The sequence below is a fragment of the Anastrepha ludens genome, chromosome 2 (assembly GCF_028408465.1).
Source record: "Anastrepha ludens isolate Willacy chromosome 2, idAnaLude1.1, whole genome shotgun sequence".
Classification (NCBI taxonomy): domain Eukaryota; kingdom Metazoa; phylum Arthropoda; class Insecta; order Diptera; family Tephritidae; genus Anastrepha; species Anastrepha ludens.
In genome coordinates, this window is record NC_071498.1 from 39,197,714 (window position 1) to 39,224,777 (window position 27,064).

General features: G+C 37.2%; 1 protein-coding gene across 1 annotated transcript in view; it reads right to left on the reverse strand.

Moving 5' to 3' along the window:
• The window catches only part of LOC128869183 (serine proteinase stubble), a 128,683-nt gene that overhangs the window by 49,849 nt on the left and 51,770 nt on the right, over positions 1-27,064 (reverse strand). The gene's annotated exons all lie outside the window — the stretch shown is intronic.

The window sequence follows — 27,064 nt, forward strand, 5'->3', positions numbered from 1 at the left end:
ATTATCAAGTTTTTGTCAGAAATTTATAGGCACAGAAGAATTAAATTATTTTAAAAATATTTCTGCCTTTTTTATTTAAAATTTTTTTTTTTATGAAAATACAAAACTAAATGAAACAGAGGAAATGAGGGAGTGCGACTGAATGGTTGGCAAACGTCAAATATGCTAATGCGTCTATCAACATTGTATTTTTATCATTATATTGCATACCTACTTGACTTTACTTGTAGTTTGATGCACTTCTTATTTTTTTATTATTATTTTTTTAATTTTTTCATTCATTAAACTTTCTGCTGGCTTGCTTGTTTTTTACTTTTCGCCACTTCTTGCAGCTTTCAGCTGCTGCTCCTAATTTGGTTTGATTTGATTGTAATTACTTTGTGGCATGCCACGGCATGTAAGCCGCTCAGTACTGAGTCACCGGTTTTGCTAGTTTATTATTCTCTTTTATACATTAATCTACACTATTTTCAAGCATTTAAGTCATTTTAGCAAGTACTGGAAATGGCGCAAGATTAACTGTCGGCCTACTGAGAAGCTACGTCTGTGCTTCAGTGCTGCCTCGGGATTGCCTTAATCAAGTATAATAAAGTTTAAATTGTGGCATGCGAGAATTTTCGCGCAGCTATTAGTAGTATAATTTAATTTTTACACGTATTTTATATAAAAAAAACGCTACTTATGAAGAAAAATTTAATTTAAGAAATTTTTTCCATTTCTCCATAATACTCGTTTTTGTTGTTAAGGAATTGGTTTATAATAAAATCGATGGCTATTTGAATTGATAGAAATGTGATTTTTTCCTTCTTTTATAGTAGATAAAACAAATTTAAAAAATCGAATGGAGATAAGTCAGAAATGAGCTTTTTATTTCCTAATCGAAATTTGATGAAAAGGTTCTAAGTTAAATAATTTCAAGCCACTAAATAAAATTTAAGCATCCTCAGCAGAAGAACTCGGGGTAAAAGTCTTGCACTTTTAATTTTAATTTATTTCTAAATTGTTTTTGTTGCTTGCAGAAGAACATATTGCTGAGGCGGTCTGCTCAAATATGTGGCATATGAATGTCGGCTGAAGCGCATCAAGAGCTAGAAAAAGTTTATGGAGAAGCGGCTTTAAGTGAAACAACGTGCCGAGATTGGTTCCGTCGCTTCAAAGACGGTGGTTTTAATGTTGACGACCGTCCGCGTGAAGGAAGGCCACTAACCTTCGAAGACGCTGAATTGGAGGCATTGCTCAATGAGGATCCGTGTCAAACGCAAGAAGAGCTTGCTTCAGTATTAGGAGTTACCCGCCAATCCATTTCCAAGCGATTGCATGCTTTGGGAATGATTCAGAAACAGGAGACCTGAGTTCTTTATGAGTTGATGTTGAACGTCGTTTTTTCGCCAGTGAACAACTGCTCTAACGGCAAAAAAGGAAGGGTTTTCTTTATCGCAACGTGACGGGTGATGAAAAAGGGATTCATTACAGCAATCCAAAGAAAAGAAAGTCATGGGGATTGCCCGGTCATGCTTCTACGTCATCGCCTCGGCCGAATATTCACGCTGCGAAAGTTATGCTGCGTATTAGATGAGACCAAGTTGATGTTATTTATTATGAACTGTTAAAACCAAGCGAAACCATCACTGGGGATCGGTATCGGCTTCAATTGATGCGCTTGAGCAGAGCACTGGATACACTGAAATAGGAAATCCTACTGCACCCGCCATATTCTTCAGATGTTGCGCCTTCCGATTATGACCTGTTTCGATCGATGGCACATGGTCTAGCTGACCAGCAGTTCCATTCATATGAAGACATCAAAAAATGGGTTGATCCGTGGATAGCCTCAACAGTTTTACCGCGCCGGTACACGAGATCTACCAAAAAGATGAGGAAAAGTAGTAGCCAGCGATGGGCAATACTTTCAATGATTCACTTGTAACCAGTTTTTCAGAATATAGTTGTATTTTCAGCAAAAAAAAAAAAAAAACAGCGAGAACTTAGTTGCGCACCTAATATAGGGGTTTTCAATTGGCGCGGGTCGATTTTGGCGCCCTGTGGCAGCCATTTTGTTTTGGTGGCATCTGTCAAATCTTTTGTTTATTATTCAGTTGCTTATGCCAAATCATCATGGCAAGTTACAGGATTGAACAGCACGTTCAAATTATAAAACTTTATTATCAAAATGAGTTTTCAATAACGCAAACGTTGCGCGCATTGCGCCCATTTTTCGGTAAAAGTGGTGGCCCTTCCAATTTTTTATGGCCCATATTGAACCATATGGACCTAGACGACAAGTGGTTCCAGCAGGACGGCGCTACGTGCCACACAGCAAACGCCATTTTATTCCATTTCAACATCTACCCGCCCTTATTGAAAAACTCTTTATATATAACTGGAAGACAGCTTACAGAAATTTACATCTGTTTGCCAGCCGTTAGAATTTCTGGATCAAGATCATATGTTTTTTTTCGTTTAAGTCTCCGTCATTGCCCAACGGGATTGGTAAGTTCCCGAGCCTCCGGTTAGTTTCGCGCCTTTCGGTATGGGCTGCAGCGAAATGTTTGACAACTTCTAATACTGATGACATCTTGAGGTCACGACGCAAATCAGAATTCTTCACATACCATGGTACGTTTACTGCGCATTTTATGAACTTGTTTTGAAATCTTTGAATTTTTTCAAGATCAATTTGTTTGTCTTAAGTCTACACGGTTCGAATACTTGGTTATAAATTAAAAATTTGTTTGGCTTCTAGTAAGCCAGTTAAATCTTCCCATATTTAGGCTTAATTCCGCATATTTTATTTTAACGTGCTCTTTCCAAGAGAGTTTGGCAACAAATGTCATTCCTAAGTACTTCGCAGTATTGGAGTTTGGAATTTGCGTACCTGATATGTACGTACCTGATATGTATTTATATAGGACGATATTGAATTTTTTTACTCGTAAAATCTACATGAATATATTTTGCTTCGTTAAGTTTTATACGCCACTTTGTAGTCTATTCGGTGATTTTGTTAACATCTTCCAGAATTCAACGAGTGGCCTGTGTCTTATCGTCTCCGATTGGTAAAATGCACGTATTGCAGGCAAAGTTAGCTGTAGCGCTAGACTTAGAGACCGACAGGTCAGATGTGTAAATGACATAAAGTATAGTATAGCCTTGTGGAAACCCGGCTTTAATTGGCTTTAGGCTAAAATAAAAGCTATAACACTTGATCCTGTAATATCTATTATTTAGATAAGAAGTAAATATATCCGGCAGCCGCCGTAGCCGAATGGGTTGGTGAGTGACTACCATTCGGAATTCACAGAGAGAACGTCGGTTCAAATCTCGGTGAAATACCAAAATTAAGAAAAATAGTTTTCTAATAGCGGTCGCCCGTCGGCAGGCAATGGCAAACCTCCGAGTGTATTTCTGCCATGAAAAAGCTCCTCATAAAAAATATCTGCCGTTCAGAGTCGGCTTGAAACTGTAGGTCTCTCCATTTGTAGAACAACATCAAGACGCACACCACAAATAGGAGGAGGAGCTCAGCCAAACACCCAAAAAGGGTGTCCGCGCCAATTATATATATGTATATATATATAAATATATCCGAAAACTCCTTTGAAGCAAGATTTTAAGTCCGTCATTCCATACTTTATCAAAGGCCTGGGCAAGATCGAGCAATATGGAAGAGCACACTTTCTTCTTTTCGATTGCTTCTTCTGTCACGTCTGTTATTGTATGCACTTGTTCAATTGTTGAGTGCTTTGCTCAAAACCCAAACTGGTGAGTAGGAATAAGGTGTTTGATTTCCATCAGAGGCCTTAACCGCTACAGAATTATTTTTTCGAATAGTTTGGACAATATAGGTAGCACGGAGATCGGACGGTATGATGACGCTTCATAGGGACTTTTGCCGAGGTTTTGGTATCATTATAACTTCTGCCACTTTCCAGTACGTTGGCAGATATTTTAGCTTAAGCCATGCGTTTAAAGTTAAGAATGCACGACCTGTTTTTGGTTTATATGGGGAAAATGCGTAACATCAAGACGGAAAAAACTATGAAAATCCACCACAAGAATTTTGAACTATTTCAGACTTGAACTTTATTGAATTTAATATGATATAAAATGGCGTGCTCCTTTTCGACAGCCTGAGTTAGTGCGCCAACCTAAATCTCATCAATCTTCTCCATTATATCAACAGCTCTGGCTGGCTGTAGATATCTCCCTATGGTCTCAAAACGGCGCTTTAGAGCTGCTTGGGGAGTGCCAGAGTGGTACTTCAACCATTTCACCTACCTACCTACCTAGAGCTTTCTTGGACAATTCTTTTCTTAGAGGTACTCTCGATAATATTTCAAAACATTTTTTTATATTCTTTTACTTCATCCTTTTACTAAATTTCTTAATTATCGCTTTATAGGCAATCTTACAAAATTTTATAAACAATAACAAAAGTAATAACAATAACGATAAATGCAAAAAGTATTGTGTGGAGAATAAATATTCAAAGCTGGCAACAAATCTCATATACATATGCCCATGTGTGTATATGTCTATGCATGCACTAATAATAAATTTAACACTTAAATATACCCATTAACCCATATTGCAAGAAGGCCTGCGCAAGGTGACCACTTCTTGGTCAGACAGTTGATGAGTCTTTGGGTCAACACTGGGAAAAAATAGATTTTATACAATCGAAAAGATTAATTACAGGCAATGTAGCTACTTTACAACAACTATAGCGCCTGAAAAAGTAAAAAAGAAAAGGAAAAAAGAATCGAGAACTCTTAAAACTATAATAAATTAGATAAGATGCTTACAAGCAAGCAAACACAAATAAGAAAAAAAAGAAAAGGGAAGGGGAAAAAAAACAAGAAAAAAAACCTGAAACAATTTCGAAGGTAATGCTTACGCACGTACAAGTAGGCGTATTGAAAAGTTTTTAATTTTTATTTGTTAAAGAGTAAATTTGCATAAAAGTGGAAAAGATTAACACGCAAACGCACTTTTACAAAAATACAAATTAAGACCACCCTTTGAGTGTGAAACAGTGAAATTGTTGCCCCAAGGAAAGAGGGGAAAACCCTTTTCTTAACAAATCAAAAGCTGAAAAGGCAGTAACTACATGACTTAGCTAAAAACACGATGTGCGAGACTAATAAATTAGACGGCGAGCAAAAGACGGAAACAGCTTGTAATTAATCACTGAATGAATCGGGAGAGGAGTTTTCAAACCTCTCAACAATGATTTGAATTTTTAGAGCCGTAGAATATTTTGTAAACATTACTTCTATTAACATCTTCGTACTAAATGAATTAATTTTCATATGATGGCATAAATTTCAATTCTTAGAATAAAGAAAGCGAAATGGGTGTTTAGCGCTGAAGAGGCTTTGTTATGAAACATGTAAGCATGTAAATAAAACGAAAAAAAGTAAGGAAGCCTACATTCGTTTCGGCCCGAACTTTATCGACCTGCGCACATTTTAATAAAAGTAAATTTGGGCTGACTGTTAGTTTGTGTAATAAAATAAACTCATAGATAAAGAGACTTATGCTTAGCTTGTAACATTAAATAGACTTTCGAATGGTCGGTGTAATTATTTACTGCTTCTTTCCCCATTTTCAATACTAACCTACTTTGGGTACAGAATAAAAAGTGTGCCAAAGCTCATTGAAATGATAATATAAATTTTTGTTCAAGTCACCATAGACATGACTAAATTGACTGGCCATTTTGTGGATTTTGGTAAACAAATGGCAGTAATTTTTGCGATTACATACAACCGATCAGCCGGTCAAAGGTCTGAATGATGAAATTCAATGATGACCAGATTCGTAGTTGGAAAGAACACTTTGAAGCAATTAGCAACATTGCTCTTACCAGTGAATCTAGCTTTGAAGTGGCCAGCACAACAACCAGCAGTAAAATAACAACATAGAGCTTTAATCTAGTGGAGAAGATGGCATATAGGCAGAACTACTGAACGCGAAATTTTTCCATTCCCACATCACCCCGTTTGGGTCAATGAAAAGTTTCTTTCGCCTTGGTCAAAAGGCTACATCGGGAGGCGAGGAAAACCCCTACTTAACGCCATTTATAAAATTCTAGTAATGATCATCCAAACCAAACTCCAATATATCGAACGCTCCTTAAGAGACGAGCAAGATGGGTTTCACCTTTACCGAAGTTGTGTTGGCCATTCCAACACTCTTTGCATAAGAGTAGAACAATCAGTTGAATGGCGCTCTCCGCTTCACATGCTGTTCGTTGACTTTAAGAAGGCATTCGCTACAATCCAACGAGACTCAACATGGCTGGCGTTGAGAAGAAAGGGAATTCCTGCAAAGATGATGCGCCTCATCAGAGCCCCTTAGAAGAATTCAAAACGGACAGTGTTTCACAATGGCAACATCAGTGACACATTCCCTACCAACGCCGACGTAAGGCAAGATTGCCTCCTCTTCTCTTCGCCATCGTCCCAGACGACATCATGAGCTAATTGACCCCGGATAAAAAGACATCGTATGGAATTTCACTAGACATCTTGAGGATCGCCGATGGCATTTGCCGACAGGAGGTCGACAACACCAAGACGAAGGCTATGAGGGTCAACCACAATAAAACAAGGTATATAATGGTTGACGGGTACCCGATGGAATTTGTCGAAAGCTTCTTCTACCTAGGCTGCACTATAACGGCAGATGGCGGACCAGAAGAAGAAGATGTCAATTGCAGCCTTAACAAAGCAAGGGTGAAAGTATACTGTATGGGCGAGTTCGCAAAACTCCAGGTGTACTACACTGCAAATATTCAACTCATGTGTGGAGTCAGTATTGTTGTATGCAAGTGAAACATGGCTGGTTTCTAACACCATCCCACAGGGGCTAAAATCTTTCGTCAACAAATGACTTCGCATCATCTGTAGAATATTCTGGCGGAACATCATTAGTAACGACGCGCTGTGAAAATCAACGATCCTATGGCAAATGAAACGCAGAAAGTGGCATTGGATAAGTTACACGCTTAGAGAACAACCAGATAGCATCACGAGGTTTGCACTGGGCTGGAAAGCGCATGGGAGCAGAAGTCGTGGGCGGCCAAAATATACTTGGAGAAGGTCGTTGTTGCGCAAGCTAGCAGATGTCGATATTACATGGGGCAGCGCAAAAGCAAGAGCCCATAGCCGTGTATGATGAAGAGTCTTCTCGAGGCCCTATGCTCCCGAGCGGAGTGAAAAATGAAAAAGTTCACCAAATTTACTGCTAAAAACTCTAAACTGCCCAGCAAATTTGCTGAGTCCATTGAATCTTGAAAGTGAGTAATCCAAAACCTTTATTTAAAATTCTTACAGGCTACTGATTTTAGTCTCATACCTTAAGCCCCAGCAGCTGTATTCATATACCTTTTAAAGAGCAAGCCGTGACACCATATTCACTTTGAAAGCAATTTTGTAGTCTTTTTGAACTTTATTCAATCGTACGTTGCCTAATTCGTTTTCAAACCGGTTTATACAGTAAAAAATTTGAATAGAACTGTTCTTGGCAAAATTAGCTACAACATAAACATACAAAAACTGCCTTATTAGATGGATATAATCCATGGAATATTTGTGGCTGCATTAGTCAAAAAATATATAAAAATATATTTATATATTTATGTATGTGTTAAAACTTTTCAACCCTGCTTTTAATTTTAATTTTTCAAAAATAATTTTGGTTTCAAAAGTGTTGCCTCCAATACATCGGAATGAAAAGTCATCATCGAAATTTAAAAAAAATCAACATAGCTTTGCTTTTTAACGCGAAGCGAAATGCAAAACATTCCTTTATACAAATTTTTCATTTCATTAAATTTCTTAACACATTCGTATTATAATCCTTAATTATTAAAACGCTATTTGTTTGCAAGCATGTGAACCCAAATTGAAATTCACACTTCCGACACGATTGACCCACAACAAAAGCCGCCCGCTGCTCAATACTTATTTGCTTGTTAGTTGCTCAATCTTTCAATCAAACTATTTATGTTCGCATTACTTTTACTCTCACCCACACAAAAAGCTGCAACCTGTTCGAAATCACGGTCATGAACCACTCTTTCTTTTAGAAAGTGAGCGTTTCGAATGCCTCAGCAAATATTGAGAAAAAAATACATAAAAAATGTAAAAAAAAGTACGCAATGTTAAGCAGACGTGCAAAAATAATAAGACCTTTAAATACTTCACGCCACATTATGCTTATTTTTTTTTTGTGTTTTGGTTTCTATACACAATCTGTGTACGCACTCCAACACGTTGCCACTGTTGCTCTTGCTGATGCTGGTGATTGGTGAAAATTGCACATCATCAATATTTTCCTATTATCCCACGTAATAATCATGCCGACAAGCCTAACAAAGCGTTGGAAGCAATAAAAAAGCATAAAAATCGCTTTTTGTACGCCAGAAAATGCCAACACACTCAGACAGATTCATATGTGTGCCTGAGCACATACACCCAAACGTGAAGCCAACGCAATGAAAGACTTAAGTAACGAACTTGTTGATGGCCGCAGTTGCGTGTATTTGATTCGATATGCCGACAATCAATGTAGCAAATAAAAGCAACAACAAGTTACTATTGCAATGACAGCAAATAGCAGCTTGACAAAAACAACACATGAATAGCTTACAATTCGAGCACTTAGCAAACACCATAAAATAAAAGCAAAGTAGACGTAGCGCAAACAAATCACCATTTCGCCATAAATAATAACAATTACATACTGATCAATTCACATCACATTGCCACGCGTATTTGACATGGAATCTTTATCCAAACGCACACATAATGACACACGGATTTCACACGATTGTTCGCCAAATCACACATGTTCGAATATACATAAATATTTTTGCATACTTACAAATTTGTACACATATCTAGACAAACACTTAGGTGGGCAGCATTTTTTATCAATAAACTATATAAGCATTTGTTGACCATTTCTGCCAACTCATTTGTTTGTTATTTATTTTAAATAATTTTATTAATCAAACACTGTTTATTTTTCTATAAAAATAAAATAAAATAAAGCCAAGCTAAAAACTTTGTGCAAACTTAAAAAAACTCTAAAAATTTCATACTTTCTAAGTGAAGAGTGAGCGGATGACTGAGCAAGGAAAGGCTTGAGCTTAACCTTCAGCGAGTAGTAGAGGACATATTCATTCCTCTAAAAGAACTGTACACTGCGATTGACTTGAGCGCAATCACGGAAACGAATAGAAGGTGGCCTCTGACTATTAACTGCAGAGTCTCCAAAGCGCTCTGGTCAAAACTGTAGCTTAAAAGGATAAAATGTGTGCTTGGGTTCAACAGACCAACTACCAGCGTCCTCATAGGTGTAGCCAGTAGAATGAGTGTACCTCACAATGACTTCTGCAGGGCTCGTGAAGATGAAGAAGAAATTGAGTCGGTACCACACCTCCTCTGTGAATGTCCTGCAGTTCAAAGAAGTCGTGCCAAATATCTTGACGATTATTTCTTAGAAGACTTGGGCAATTTGCAAAATGTCTCACTGGAGAGACTAGTTACCTTCTTAAAAAGATTTAAGTAAATTTGAAGTGACCTAAAAATCGCGTTGTTTTTGGGCATTTTTTTCATTTTTCATTTCTTCTTCTTCCATATTCTAGCATTCGTTGTATGAAAAAGCACAAGATCACAAGAAAAAAATTGTCAAAAAGTAACGCGATTGGTGAGCTATTGAAACTTGTACTTTATTAAACAAAATTCAATGGGCTTGAAAATTCCCGATTCGAAATTTTTGCTAAAAATTCGGTGGGTGAAATTTTAATGAAAATTTTTTAACTCTTTTGTGAAATTTGAAACTTGTATTTATATGGGGTTTTTAACAGAATGAAAAACGTTTTTATAATAAAGCTATTAAACATAAATAAAAAGGAAATTAAATGTCAGAACTTGCCAATAAGCCAGCTATTAAACGCACTGTTTCCGGCATGTTTTCCAAATCGGACGATTTGAAAGTAGCGTAATTTACAAAGTAGGTATTTCTGAATATTTGTTATGAAAGTAATACATTTTTAAAGCCGAAGCTGCTAGGTGCATAGCATCTTTGTCGTATCCAACGATTAAGAGCCAAGTTTTTGCCTTTTTGTTGAGAAAGCTGCACTGGCTTGAAAACATTTGATTTGCAGAACATGCCTATATATTCTACTTTCAGGCCGGCGGGCCAATTAGATGTCCTAAATTCAGTAGTTTTCGCGAAGCGTTGTAGGATAAGAAAAAAAACAATTAGCCAAATGAAGTTTTGGGGATAGTTTAATATATATTTGAACTAAAAAAAAAAATGTGTACAATCTCCAACAATATATTGTAAGCCGAGTTATCAATAGATTCCCAGAGCGCCTTGCCACTGAAGCATCCAACTTCTGTACAAGACACAACTGCAATTTTCATCTGAAAACAAAAAAAAAAAAGATTATTAATTTTGATGTAATTATCTTCGATGTGAACTAAGAAAATTGGGAGAAACACTCAAAATTCATTTTTGGGGAAGGTAGAAAAAAAGTGGTTTTTCAAGGAAAAAAAAACTCTTCAACTGGGTAAAAAAGTCGCTTAAAAAAGTTTTTGGATGTTTTTTTTAGTTCACATAGAAGAGAAAACAATACTGAAGATAACGCATTTTGAATGAAATGGATAGCTCGTTTAGTTTTTTTGCAATCGTGTACATAAATTAGGTAAAATCGTGAAAATGAAAAGCCGAGAAAACGCGCTTCAAACTACAACAATAAGCGCACGGTTGCTCGACGCCGCAGTACGCTCGGCTCTGTAGCTCTGCAAATACTTGGAATTTAACTCTGAAAATTTGTGTCTCATGTTCTTGAATATCTAAGCTATTGATTTCAGGAAAAAAAAAATCGATTTTTTTGACCTTTTAATTGGCCCGCCGGCCTTCACTGATTTTTAATTATTTTTTTATTTGCGTTTTTTTTCAATTCATTCGAGATATGTATGTTTTCAAAATCACTTTGAATAATTACCAATGAACAGTATAAACTTTGCACCGAAATTTTCGATTGCGAAAGAATTTTGTGTAAGCATCCCTACTCAGTCTACTGATGGCAAATATAGGGGGACCAACCAAAAGAAAACGGTAAATAATGATGGCTACTACGCTCTCCATTCTCCTATACGGAGCTGAACTGTGGGAAAATGCGACGGCGAATCCTAGGATCAGCACAATCAGGCGATGGTGTAAGATCATATCATCAGTACAACAAACGGCAGCTATGAAAGTTGTATCTGCCTACCGCAAAATATCAGGGCCAGTAGTTCAAGTAATAGGTGGTTGAAAACCGATAGATTTGCTAGCCTTTGAGAGGAAAAAGTTGTGAACATTATAGATCGAGATGGAGGGAGGAGATAGTAAACATGCAGCGCGCGAAATAGAGGACGAAACGAAAAGGGCTATGGCAAGGCCGCTAGAGAAACGAAACACGCGGCAGATGGTTGGCTAATCCAATAAAAGACGTAGCTAAATACAATCCAAATGCTTTTGGGACACAGGTATTTCCGGAAAAGCTCTTCAAAATAAGGAAATGTTAACACCCCACATGCATACTAAATATTGTAGCCCAAGATGACGCTGAACACACCTTTTTCCAATGCATGCGTCGAGAACAAAAACGTCGAACGCTGGGGAAAGTAGTCGGCCATATAACCACTGAAAATGTAATCGACTAGATGCTTAGCAGCAAGGAAACAATGGGAAACCAACTGCAGTTTCGCGAAAAAAATTCTCTGGATGAAAAAGCAGGACCTGAACGCAGGCACACAAGAGGAAGATGGAACGCCACTTTGTAGTAATGCGGCTGTGACGGTAGCTTTGATGATGCAGGTATTCCAACCTCCTGCAGTTCTGATGCGGCAAAAAAATTGAAGGACTCTCCTATAAGGGTCCTACAATAGAACAATATCGAAATGCACACTAAAAATTGGAGAATATGATTATAGTAGATAAGTATTGCAGGCCTAGATATACTAAAATGATGCCTAAGCCATAAGAATCACCTCAAACAGTAACCTTTTCAGAATACGATGAACAATAGTATTGAAAGCCTTGTATATCACCCCAAACAACGCTTTCGGAACAAAATATACACACACGGGACAATACCATCCAATAGATTTGACAAGATAACAATAAAGAAATAAAAATAAAAGAATTTCTATATTCCACTTGTGGCAATACATTTACAGGACAGACCAAAATTAGATGTGGACGCCAAAATAATAACTCCAGCTTTTCTATATTCCACTATTAATCTTAAATAATAATCACATTACTCTGCGTACTTCATTGGTCCTATTTATTCAAACCACAGAAACCAAATTTTTAGCTATTTCGATTTCTAAACATCTCTTTCTGCCCACTCCAACAAAAATACTTTATTATTAATGGTTCTTTAAAATCAACAACCTCTCCATCGCATTTAGTTCAGCCTGTGAGTGTCGTGTAGATTGTTCGTACTCCAAATAAGAATATCATCTTGCCGCAAAAGTAATGATCTAGTGACTTCAATACTTATCCCAGTGCATACTTAAACCAATTTGGGCCATTATCTTTCCCTACAATACTCAGTCTTCTCTCACACTCACTACGAGCACCTAAAAGCACACCCTTTCCACATACCAGTACTTCCCCCATACTCAAAGGGAGAAAAGTGCAAATCCCAGAAATCGTTTAATTTACACCAATTCCATACCAATTATTTCTTCATTACACAATTGACACAAATTAAATCACACAAAATTCCAAAACAAACAAAAAAATTGATCAGCTTGTTGCTGATCCCGCAGCTGTGGCGCGGCGACAAACTGATCTTTTTTGATGCGCCGATGGCAACGGAGAGCATCGACAGAAAGCCAGTCGGCGGTTACTGGCCTTTTGATCAACTACTTAACGACTCTTTAGTGGCAGTCGGCAGCAGCAGTAGCAAGGGAAGAATGAAGACAAAAGTGAAAAGTGAAGTGGAGATGCATACGTACATAGTACCGCATACTATGTATGCATGTATATATGTATGTATTAGTGTGCGCTTACAAGCCATTCAGCTTTGGAGCTCAAGTTTAGCTTAGCTATCTTTTGTTTTCCTGTTCATCACATTTTTGACATTTTGACAGTTTTAAGTGAAAATTAACCAATAAGCTTTTGACACTTGAGTGCAAGTGCAACAAGAAAAAAAGCAGAGTAGCACAGCACGCAAGTGCTGCTGTGTGGCTGTTAGATGCGTGCAAATATTATAAAGGGGCTTGCAAAAGCTGATAGGTTGTTTTAAAAAGATTGTCCAGTGAACTTTCTTATTACAAATGCGCTATTATAGTGGAACAAACGACCTTAGACGACAAAAAAAAAGGAATATATATATTTTTTCAATTTTGGTTTCTTGTAAGTTTTGCAACTACTCATATAGAGTCACACAAATATATTATATTTAAGTGTAGATACGTAGATAGTTTGCAAGTAATTTGTAGCAGAAGCAAATCAATGATGTTATCGTTATTGTTAGCGCACATAGTTTTCGACTGAGAAGACCTCTACTGAATATTTCAGGCGAATATTTTAGTAAAACATTTTTACCCTCAATCGACTCTAAGTTAGGTTAGGTTAGATTATTGCTACACTCCACAAATATATATAGAGAGGGTACATATATGATACACATTGTGATACAACTAATTTGGATCCAAGTTTCCCCTTGAATAAAAATGTGCTGAAGCCACTTCGTCTGTGAGATAAACGATAAAATACTGTTGCCGATTCCAAGTCTGCTAGACATAAGGAAATAAGCGTTTAGACAGCAATATCCCGTTCGCTTTCCCATGTATTCCCATTATACAGTACGCAATGATGATGCCAACCAGCGTACTAATGGAAAGCCGGTCTACTTTGATGAGGGATTTAGTTCTGTGTTCATTTCTGTGCTATTTATCGATGCTTAAGGCTTTTTAAGATTTTTTGAAGTAAGGACCAAAATGAAAAATTCTAAGTCCAATCGCATATGAAAAAGAAGGAGGGAAAAGAAGGATTTCTGTAACACTTTCTCAATTTTTTTAATGAATTTCTATTGCTGATGTACGCTCCAATCCAAAGAATTGTATCACTCGATGATGTTCGCTTCTTTGCACTGTAGAATGATATGCTGACAAGCCAACTTCAAATTTCTTGTAAACAAAGAATGAATTGACAGAGTGATATAACATTTTTTTTGTGTGCAAATGAATGGTGAGGTTCTAAAGTGACGAATAAATTTTGCTTCCTCTACAGGTTAATATACTCAATGTAATTAACAACCGCGCTGTTAATTCTGCCTTCTCCAAATTGGATAAAGAGGCAAAACGAATGGGTCTGGTGGTGAATGAGGACAAAACGAAGTACCTCCCGTCACGTGACTGTTGACAGTTTTAATTTCGAGGTTGTAAAAGACTTCGTTTATTTAGGAACCAGCATTAACACCGATAACAATGCCAGCCTTGAAATCCAACGCGGAATCTCTCTTGCCAACAAGTGCTACTTTGGACTAAGTAGGCAACTGAGCAGTAAAGCCCTCCCTCGACGAACAAAACTAACACTTTACAAGGCTCTCATCATGCCCGTCCTAATGTATGGCGCAGAAGCGTGGACGATGACAACATCCGATGAAACGACGCTTGGAGTGTTTGAGAGAAAGATTTTGCGTAAGATTTTTGGACCTTTGCACATTGGCAACGGCGAATATCGCAGGCGATGGAACGATGACCTGTATGAGTTTTACGACGACATAAACATAGCGCAGAGAATACGCAGCGACGACTACGCATGTCGTCCGAATGGATACAAAAGCTTCGGTTCTGAAAGTATTCGATGCGGTACCAGCTGGTGGTAGCCTTCCTCTTCCTCTGATTTGGAAAGATCAGGGGAAAGATTTGGCTTCACTTGGTGTATTAATTGACGCCAGTTAGCACGGAAAGAAACGATTTGTTAAATTCGACCAAAATCGCGTAAGAGGTTATCGCGCCAATTAAGAAGAAGAAAAATTAGCCACCGTTTCGTCGTCCTCTTCCAATCCAATGCCTCTTCTTCCTTCTTCCCACCTGTTCGGTTCGGTTCGGTGATTATTTGCCGTAGTGGGTTCTGACTTTGGCAGCCATTTATTCAAACCTTACCACTTAATACTCTGTGTTAAGGGGTTAGGGGTAGTCAGAATTTTCAAAAAATCGATTTTTTTTTTTTGCATTTTCTTAAAGTATAATGTTTTAAAAATATTGTGTAAAAATTTGAAGTGAATCCGACAAATACTTTTCAAGTTATTCAACAATTAACAAAGGGCGCTCGGCCGCTCCGGAGCCGATAGCAAAACTTTAAATGCGTTTTTCTCAAAACTATGTTTTTTCAAACTGGTGAACACTGTAACTTAAAAACCGCTACGTAGATTTCAATAAAATTTATACAGCTTTTGAAAAACATAAAAAACTTGTGCCTGATCGAAGGATTTTTTTTTTCAAAAATTTCGATTTTTTTTTAACAATTAACTGTTGGTTTTTTCCCGAAAATCTGAAAAATATTTCCTGAGGCCGCCATTTTGTTCATTTTGAAAAAAAAAAAAGCTTCGATCCGGCTCGAGATTATCTATCAATAAAAATAATTTTTCTCATCCGATTGGTTTTAGATGAATCTGCAAGGACTTGTGATGTTCACCGCAAGGGACTTCTGGAGAAACGGGCTTCACACAAACAGCGATAACTTTTGCAATTATTAATTTTTTTTTTTTGAAATTTTGGTGAAGTCAAGTTAAAACATGATGTTTTTATGCTATGTTTTTATTTTTGTTAAATAAATTAATTAAGTAGCAAAAAAAAATTCGTGAAAATCATAATTTTTTCGGGCCTCTGACTACCCCTAACCCCGTAAGAAACTATAGCACAGGGAAAAGTTTTGACAGTTTATTTGTCTCTCATTTAATTTTAATATTTCTTTTGTTTTGAAAATATAGTTCATTCACCAACAAAAACTTTGTCCATGAAGACAAGGAAGCAATTAACAAGCTCGCTCGCAACCACAGACTTTGAGTTTATTGGGTTCCTGGGCGTAAAGGCATAGAGGGATAAAGGAAAACAGTGGATGGAATAGCTAAAGAAGGCGCGAGACTTGCAGGGGATCAAACAAGTCAGATACTTAAACCCCTGTGCATAAATCAAAAAGAACTAGAGGAACGCATGCTAAGAAAGGCAAAAGGCAGATGGCTTAGCTTAACCAATTGCAAAGTTGCCAGGATCATGTCTCAACACACATATGATGATAAGTATACCAAATCGGTTATATCGTTCGATTGAAGGATCTGGAGAGCTTTAGTAGGTATACTAACAGGGCACTGCGCAGTTGCAGCACATACTTACAAGCCAAATTTAACCCTTAACGATGTTGACTATGCTACTTGGGTACGCTCAGCTTTGAAAGGCTAGAATCTATCCCTGAACTAAAACTTGAGCGACTTCTAAAATTCGAAAACAGTACATGTATCTTGAGTGATGCATATTTTCGCTAAATAGTACTCTGATCTGGTATCCTTATGGACCAAAATGGTCTCTGCGAGGGTTCGGCCAGCCAGTATAACCTACCCTAACCAACAAAAACTATATAAATCCGAATTTCAAACTTTGTGCAAATTTGAAGTATGCAGTTTTATAGCCAATCGAATGTTGGGCAAGTTTCAAGTGCATCAAAAATTGCGTTGAATTTTCTGGGCAAGCGATACATCCCATTTTCTCAATATAATGAATTTATAAATTCACCATAATTTCTTCAGTTTAAGTTTTTTTTCACTAAACATTTTTTTCGTATAAAACTATGTATGTTAAGCGTTTTTTACAAGTTTGAGCCGATACTATAAGCACTCTTAAAAATGTCGAATTTCGTGCCTTCAAGCTACGATTTGCGGACATCGAAAAACCACTTGTGAAATGCTTCTGGTTCAAAAGGAAGTCTTTTTTGCATCGAAACGTTACGGATGATGAAAAATGGATGTATTTCTCCACTCCCAAGCGTGAACGATCGTATGGTCCGCCCGGCCACAAGCCAAAAACAACGGCCAAACCAAATCGCTTGGGCCGCAAGGCAATGCTGTGTGTTTTCTGGGATCAGCGTGGTATAATTTGGTACAAGCTATTAAAACCAGGTGAAACAGTTAACGGTGCAAGCTACCAAAGACAATTGGCCGATTTGAAAAGCGCTATACACCGAAAACGCCCAGAATATGCCTATCGGGGTCACAAAGTAATTTTTCTTGATGACAATGCACCGCCACACAAGAGCGGCCCGGGAATTGGTGGAGACGTACGATTGGGAACCGCTGGTGCATGTGGCTTACTCACCAGACTTGGCGCCTTCCGATTATCATTTGTTTGCATCGATGGGCCACGCACTTTCCGAGAGCAGCGCTTCAATTCTCACGAAGAAGCCAAAAAAATGGCTCGATGATTGGTTTGCGTCCAAAGACGGCCAATTTTTTTGCGCGGCATCCACAAATTGCCTGAGAGATGGGAAAAATGTGTCACTAGCGATGGCTATTATTTTGAAGATTAAATTTGTAACCATTTTTTGTTAATAAAAGTTTGAAATTGAAAAAAGTCTCATTTCATAGGTATATATATTACCTGGTACACGTTTGGAGCTCGCATTATTGGTTTTACATTTATCACCTAGAATCCATTCAAAAGCAGTTTTGTGTGAATGCAGCGATTTTCTCCCACACAATAGTCATGTAAAGATTATGAATCTTCCCGCTCTTACTAGCAGTAGAAAATTACTTGGAAGGATACAGTCTGTCTAATGCAAGCATGCCCGACAAAATTCAAAATTAGAGTTCCGTTATAAAAAGTATAAAGGCCCCTAAAAGTATACCGAAGTTAAAGCTTTGACGACCGAATTCGAAAACAGACTGTAATTATGGCTAATTTACTCACATAAAGGGGCGGCCGCCGTAGCCGAATGGCTTGGTGCGTGATTACCATTCGGAATTCACAGACAGAACGCTGGTTCGAATCTCGGTGAAACCAAAATTAATAAAAAAAACCAAAAAAAAAAAACATTTTTCTAATAGCGGTTGACCCTCGGCAGGCAATGGCAAACATCCGAGTGTATTTCTGCCATGAAAAAGCTCCTCATAAAAATATCTGCCGTTCGAAGCAGGCTTGAAACTGTAGGTCCCTCCATTTGTGGAACAACATCACTACGCACATCACAAATAGGAGGAGGAGCTCGGCCAAACACCCAAAAAGGTTGTACGCGCCAATTATATATACATATATAATATATACTCACATAAAGGATTTGTGGTCCATTTCTTTTAAATAATGTTGACCTCAATGTTCACTTTCGAATATTAAGGCACTTTAAGTTAACTTTTTTCAAACAATGAAAATAAAATTATGACCTCAATGAGCCATCAACTATACTATGGGAATCAACTTTACTAAGTTTTTAATTCCCAATCCAGCTCTTTTGATACATCAGAAGCGATTTTTACATTCTTAAAAACGATATTAACCTCTCTCTCTTTAGCTTTTTATTCAGTTCATAATTTTTTTTCTGTAGCTGAATATTTTTAGATCCCAACTCTTAACAAACTCATGGCCTTCTTGGCCCAGCACCAAAAGATAAATGATCCATACATCATGCGGACCTCGTGTCAGCTGAGCTTGAGGCGAGCAACCCTTGAACTTATTAATAAAATGTACTAATGAGTCTTTGTTGCTCTTTTTTATTCTTTTCATGCGGAGTACTTTCATCATTTCATGAATCATTCATTCATTTTCCACTTAATCAAATAAAGCGCTACTCTTAATAACGGTCTTACAAAACTGGCTACAGAACCTGTTATTACTTTCCACTTTCTTTGGCGCTAAATCACGCTGTTTGATACTAAAGTGACCTTTCATCCACTAGTTGCAGTTGAGTTGAACTTGTTACCTATGTCTCGTTTGAGTTTTCACACTTTTGCAGAACCAACTTTTTAATATCTGTTATTTTACGCATAAGTTAGAAAGTTGAGCCGCAAGTACAAAAAATTCTAATTTTCTTATTTAGTACTATGAAATTTCGTATAAATTATCTACTGACATATTTACATATATGAAATCGTATTTGTTAGTTCAGCTTATTCAGCCATCACAACACAGCAGGCGATGCATTTTGCTTTCCATTTAACTACACGTGTCTAAAAGATCTTTTCTACATAGTTTGGTTATAGAAAACTTTCAATTTCGTTTTATTCATTAGAAAATGTTAAGTACCATTCTCTTATTTTCTATGGCTACTCAATTATGTATGCCTGTGTGATTTCGTTTAAAAATTATTTTTCATTTCAGCCGAGTACCGGCTTTTAATTTACAATTAAGCGCTTTAAAATTCCCTTTCATTGCACATCATAAAACATTAAATACCAATTTGCGTGCAGTGGGTATATTACACACATATTTACTTACATATTTGCATTATATTGTATGTATGTATATACATAGGACAGGGAGCGTAAAACCAATCTTTGTGGAGTTTGCTCAGGCTAAGAGGGTTTTGAGACAGTGCCATATACAATTCGCAGGGTATAAAATTTGACTTTTATGAAGATTTTTGAAGTACTAAAGCAAATCTGAGCTCAGAATAGTTGTAGGACTCCATGTTCCCAAGCAATTGCGGCTTAAAACTAAAAAAAAAATTGTAAAAGTAATATATATTTGAGGTTATGTAAAATCATGCTATTTTTTTCAAATGATCATAAATATATCACTTTCCTCTCTAAGGCGACTTTCAAAACTGAAAAAAAAATTTTTTTTGTCTTTGGACGTGCAGTATTTGGCGAATTCATCGCTGTGCTGGAACTATTCGGAGTTCAGATTTGTAAGGAAACAGAAGTTCAGTTCTTGGTTTAAAAATTGTGTCACCCTGCATTACATTCATTATCAGCTTGGTCGAGTGTAAATAATTTATGGGAAACACACACCAAAATCGAAGAAAGCTGTTTAGTAAATACATGGAGCTGATTCTTGAGCTTAAATTGGCTTTTGTTCACTTGAGGCGCGATATTCGCCCTATTGGCAGCTACTTTGGGATCGTAAGCATGGATTCTCATGTCTATCAAGTCTCATCTCCAGTTGCAACTTATTCTTTGATCGAATTCATCTTTATAAAAATGTTAGTACGACCCTCTTTTTCAAAGAAAGTGTGTGTTTTTGGAACAAAACGAGATAGATGGTGTAAGAGGACCGAATAGCATTTTAATTTTGTTTGGCGTAGTTCACGTGATAGTTCAATATTTTGTTCAACAGTATTTACAAGCAGTAAGATTTTATTTTTCAGCACCAAATCTTTGATTTCTTTACTTTTTCTGCTTTTTTGAAGTAAATATTTTATTTCGTGCAGAGAACGTTTTTTTGTAAACGATTTAATTTTTTGGCGGTGCCGTAGCCGAGTGAGTACCATTCGGAATTCGAAGACAAGAAGATGCAGGGGAGGGTGCCTGCGTTATGTGGAAAAGATGCTCGGAAGCGCTAGGCTAGAATACAAGCATATTTCAAGTGGAAGCCTTCGCAATAGAAAGATGCGCTTCAACCGTGACATCAGAAGCATAGCTACCGCTAGTGATAGCCAGGAAGTAGTCGAGGCTTTCAACTCTTGTCAGGTTACACCAAAACTGGTGCTGGAATGACTCGAAAAGCTGAATATCTTAGGTCAGAATAGCCAGGTACGTGTTCTATGGGTTCCAATGCACAAAGAGAGTGAAATTACATATAAATTAGGCATCAAAGGGGGTCCTTTCTATTTATAGACAAGGGCCAATTTGTGGCCTAAGAAAGAGTAACTTGTACTCTCTTATTCAGGAAGAATAGAAAGGACAAAGAAGATCATACTGGGGCACTTCAACCAGGTTTATCATAATCAACAACAAAGATAGGTAGCTTTAACCTAAACCGATTGAAAGATTGTATGGAATTCAATAAGAATAGTTTTAGAATCCCCACAGGAATTCTAATAGGGCATTGTAGATTGAGTTATTATCTTACTAACCTGGAAATATATACCCATAGGACTTGCAGGTTTTGCAGGGAGGAAGATGAAACCACGAAACATGTGCTGGCATCGGGCCCAACTCTGATGAATAAGTGGTACAAACACCTGGGTGGACATATTTTTGCAGAGGAGGAAATACAACTCAATAAAATATGAGAAATACTAAAATTTATTGAGAAAGCTGCTAACAGAGAAAAACTTTCTATGCATTAAGCGGGCACAATAGATCTTTCAGATCGCAGAGCTCAGTCTCCTCATAATAACAATAGAGTTACAAGTTGCTTTCTCATTTAGTGCTTATATATTCTCCTGATTTAGTTTACAGGTATAGCAAAATATTAATAAATCGCTAGGCGGTAAGGGATTTGGAACGAAACATGAAGAAAATACCCATGATGAGGGGTATGCGAAAAGTTGATGGTTTCAAAAAGTTAGATATTGAGTAAGCAGCTTCGTTGTTATCTTCCATATCTTAGTTTTGAGGGACTCATCACCCAGTTTTGTACTTCCATACACATTTAGTTTAGCCGTAATTGATACACCCTGTACAATGTAGTGTTAGGTACTCATTTGAGGAAAATAATTAATGTGTGAATGATGTGATTCGAATAAAAGAGTATCTGTGTGTCATTTTCTAAGCAATAAAAACTATAAAAGAACTTGAAGAGAAAGAATGAAAAATGAAGAGCGAGGAGGTGCAAGTAGTTTTCGGCAAATAAACGCAAATAGATGCGAAGTGACTTGGTTGCAAATTTAATAGCCAAATAGCAAAAGTGTTGCATTTAAAAAAACGCGCGCGCGCACTTTGCCTCCCTCTTATTATCTAACACTCTTTCAAGCCGCCCTCCCTCTTTCGGTGATCTACGCTCTTCAGTCCACACCTTTCACTATCTGTTTCTGTTTCTCCGTCTTTCTTCCACATACTTTTTGCACTAGCTCTGCAAATGTATTGTTCATATGCGTGTGTGGCAGTGTGTGTGCATTTCTTCAGCGACAACTTTGCTGCAAAATTTTATTGCTTTGACATTTCAGCTTCTATGTGGCGCATCGGTGCGCTACTGCCATTTTTTATTATCTGCCATTCATTTGCAAACGACTGCTGCTGCTGCCGCCACCTCCACGTCCACCGTTGCCGTAGCTGTTGTTGCTGCTGCCTCGTGCATGCACATTATTTGGTCTAGACAGATATACGTAAGCATGAATTTATAGTGTTTAATATTTTGCTATGTGTGTGTGTGTTGGGAATGTTATGCGCCTGCGCATAATAAAATTACGATAATGTTAAATTTTCCAGTTGTAGTGGCAGTGCGGCGGGCTGATGTTGCACGCTGATAGTCGCTAAACTATGACGAAATATTGCATGCGCTGTCATATAATTTTTGTTACAAACACACTCGGTGGTATTTATTTATGCGCATCAGCACAATGTATTACATATTCTCCTATGAGTGTGTTTGTGTATGCGAGTGTATGTACTTGTATGTGGGCGTAGGTGCACTAAAATATTATGCAGTGTTATTTAATTTTTGAAATTACACTCGAATGTAATATTTTACGAATTTAGTTTTTTTTGTTTCGTTTTTGGTTTCTTTGTTAGTGTGAATTATGTAAGTGTTATTGCACTGGTGATTTGCTGCCACTTTCAACACAGGCAACTGCATACCCATACACTCAGCTATTTATTTGGCTTGCTGCTTCTTCATTTTTGTTTTCGGATTTTTCACTTCTTCCGCCTTGCGTGCAATTATTCTGCTTGATGTCACCAGCTAAACGACTCCTTAGTGCATTTAACACTAAAGAAATTTACTTTAACTGGCTTATGTGATTGGCATTGTGCAATTTTTATAGGCATCAACTACAGTCATCGCAGGAAGGCCTTTTTGGCACTTAAGTAATTTTCGTAATTTTGTCGGAGAGCAATTGCAGAATTTTCAATTGGAAAATAATTTCATATCCAATGTAATACTTGATCAAAATAACTACGAAGTTAATATTAGTACTTATGCATATATAAGTGCATGCAAATGCTATTGAATAACTTCACGCCTACACCCGTGAAGGCCAAGCAGTCTCCACGTAGTTGGTTATAAACTTGACCCTAGCAGTTTTCGTTCATTCTAAAGAGTGGTTAAATTTTAAGGGCCGATGTTGAATGTGAACCACACCTAAACGTCAAGTCCTTTCTGCATTGCATTTGATATTTTTCAATTCCAGGCTAACTCAATTTGAAGCAAGGAAAGATACACAATCGAACAATGCGTTAAAGTTATTCAGGCTTGTTATGAAAACGGGCGTTCAAATCAAAATTCATATAGCGCACTTTGTGATTTTTTCGATCAATTTAATTGTCCAAATGTGCGTACAATCGGAAAAACTGTGCAAAAGTTTTAGCAAACCGGGTCTGTAGGAGATATGAAAACACCTGTGCACAGCTCGTACTGCAGAAAATATTGCTGCTGTTCGCGATAGTGTGGTTGAAGAGCCGTCCACCTCAACTCGTCGTCGTGCCCAACAATTGCACCTCTCACGCTCGTTGTTGATGAACATGATATTTGAAAGAAAAAGTGTTTGTCAATAAGCCAGCAACAATTCAAGGGCTAAAGGATGAGATAATTCGGCACATTAACGGCAATTTGCCTCAGCGTCATCGAAAATTTGTACCATCGGATGGAGGTGTGCCGCCGAGGCCGTGGCGGTCATTTGACCAATATTTTGTTCTGTACGTAATTGAGCTATACCAATATTATCATAACAAAGAGAAATAATAATAATTTCTTAAAAAAATTGTATTTTATTTAAAATGAAAACCGGCCCTTGAAACTTAACCACCCTTAGAAAACCACCAAATATTAATTTTTAAAGTCGAACTCAAACTAAGCCAAATTTCGGCCCAAGTCAAACCCAAACCGAACAGAATATTTTCAAGATTTTTTCAAAACCCGAGAATATTACAAACACAAAATGTTTTTTAAAATTTTGAACAAAAAAACTTACAAAAATGTTCGTCAAAGACCAGGTTATTTTGGCGAAAGCCGTGCCGAAACAGAGATGAAATTTCCAAAGAGCCGAAAGTTCGGTCGCTCTCTACTTCATTCCATTTATGTATCTATTAAAACATGTATCATCAGGAGCTCACTCTTAAAACAAGGTTATATAAAGATCAGATAGCAGGACCATTAGAGTTTTTTTGTTACTTGCAAACTAAATACATAGTAATTTTCTTCAATATTCATTGTGATTTCACCATGGACAAACTTGCGCCTCAACAACGTTTACAAATCGTACAATTGTATTTTGAAAGTCGACGCTCTGTGAAAAGTGTCCATCGCGCATCTCACGCCAATTTTTGGTGTTCAGAGATGAATCCCATATGTGGCTTAATAGTTACGTCAACAATTAAAATTACCATTTTTGAGCTGAAGAGCAACCCGAAGCCATTCAAGAGCAGCCATTACATCCATTTTTTCAAAGACTGGCGCCAAGGTAACCATGAATGGCGAACGCTATCGCGCCATGATATAAGAGTTTTTGATGCCGATAATTAAAGCCGTGATTCCTAACAAGACAGCGTTACCTGCCATACAGCCCGTGAAACAATGGATTCACTGCGTCGTCGTTTCGGTGAGCAATTTATCTCACGTCTCGGACCAGTGCATTCGCCACCAAGACCGTGTGATATCACACCTTTCAACCTACAGTTTTATGCCGACTCCGAACGATAAATGGTTTCTTATGTAGAGCTTTTTCAAGGCATAAATATTCTCTGGGACTCTCCATTGCCTACCAAGGAGCGACTGCTGTTAGAAAAAAATGTTTTGCATCAATTGGTATTTTGCGTACGAAGTTTCCTATACTGGCATCAGCATAGGGCCTCACGTACCAACCCATCCGGCTAAGGTGGCCTCGTTGCTGCATCTGAAAACAAGTAGTATTCAAAAACCATAAATTGGATAACACCATTGCCGAAAGAGTTTATGCGCGACTACCAGTGGATTCGAGACTCATTGAGGGCTTCAAATCATATGGAAAATTTTTTTCGAATAGCCGCTCTGAGTGCATTTTCGCGTTTGACCAATAAGCTATGTTCGAAAATCATTTATATGGAAGAAAATGCTCAACATCTTATGAAAAAACAAATCAAATTTCAAAAATCAAACCGATTTTAGAGTGACTTCAAACTTTCATTTTATTACACTAAAATTGAAAGGGTAATGAAACTTCATACCCAAAAGTTTGCTAAAGACTTATATTAAGAAAATGTATTAGAATTTTTTTTAAATGTGTTCAAAGTTTGTGATTGTGTTTTTAGTAGAATTAAAACAAAAAATTAAAATAATATAAAAAAAATTTTCAAATTTGCAATCTGTTATTTTTTATATCAGTGTATAGAACATAACTAACAAATACAGAAAGAAATCCATAATAATGAAATTATCATCATGGTAATATTAACTAGCAAATAAGTAAAGTACCAGTAATTAAGACCGAAGGATGGTATGAAACTTGGTCGAGGAAAGTTTAATATATTCTCAAACATGACTAATGGAGCTGGAATCAGCTGAACAAACGAATGTTATTTCCCATAATATATAGCCTTTTCTGTCTGCAGAGCAACACTAGAAAGGCCGTTTTAGTCAATTTTACGTTTTCAGTGTAGTTTCAAGCGTCAGTAGTGTTGATACACATTGGTGGGTGATAATATTATGATCTGAGATGCTTATCGTTGCTGATGCCACTAATTGCGTGATGCATTGCTAGTGCAAATATCACCCTCTATCTTTACTTGGATCACTAAAAGTAGTCCCCAAGCAAGCAGCAATGCCAAGTGAACACAGATTGGAAATTCTCTCAATTCAGAGCACCGTACTGTGATTAAGTTTGTTGGTAAAAATGGCATCAAAACAACAATAAAATGCAATGCTTGCCGATGTTAAACTGTAATGCGATGTTAAAGTGTGGCTCAGCTTGGTGGAAAAATATAAAAGTCAATAAAACATCTATTGAATTTATTTAGGATTTCATATAAGTAACTGGTTTAAACAGTTGACGCACGTTTCGAGTTTTGTTTCACTGTCAAACATCTTCAGTTAAGAAAGTTTAAAGTCGAAAAATTGTGTTTAGCGACGAAGCTCATTTTTGGATCAATGGGTACGTAAATAAGCAGAATTGTCAGTTTTGGAGTGAAGATCAGTCAGAAGAATTGCAAGAGCTACCAATGTATCCAGAAAAGGTCACAGTTTGGTGTGGTTTATGGGATGGAGGTATCATTGGACCGTACTTCTTCAAAGATGCTGCGAATCGTTACGTAACTGTGAATGGTGAGCGCTACCGTGAAATGATATCCAACTTTTTTTTGCCCAAAATGCAAGAGCTTGACTTGGATGACATGTGGTTTCAGCAAGACGGTGCCACATGCCACACAGCACGCGTAACAATGGACTTGTTGAGAAGCGAGTTCGGTGAACATTTTGTTTCACGTTCGGGACCTGTCAATTGCCCACCCAGATCGTGCGATATACCGCCTGTAGATTATTTATTGTGGGGTTATGTTAAAGCTCATGTCTATTCAGACAAGCCTGCTTCAATGAACGCGTTGGAAGACAACATTAAAGCATTTATATGTGAGATACCGGCCGAAACATTGGAAAGAGTATGCCAAAATTGGACTAAGCTGATGGACCATTTGAAGCGCAGTCGCGGTCAACATTTGCATGAAATAATCTTCAAACATTAAATTATATGGACTGTACTATCGATTTAAATAAACATTTCATGCATTTTTCTGAATTTTACTTGTGTTTTTTTGAAAAACTTTCCTATAGCTTTTAAAAAATCATCCTTTGTATTTGTATTTGTATCAAAAGAATATCTTTGGATCATAATGTATTCTATCACTTAAGTAGCAACGTTGGAGTCTCAATTTTACACTTTTATGATGGTCTTATAAATCTATCAACAATTCAGCCCACAAATG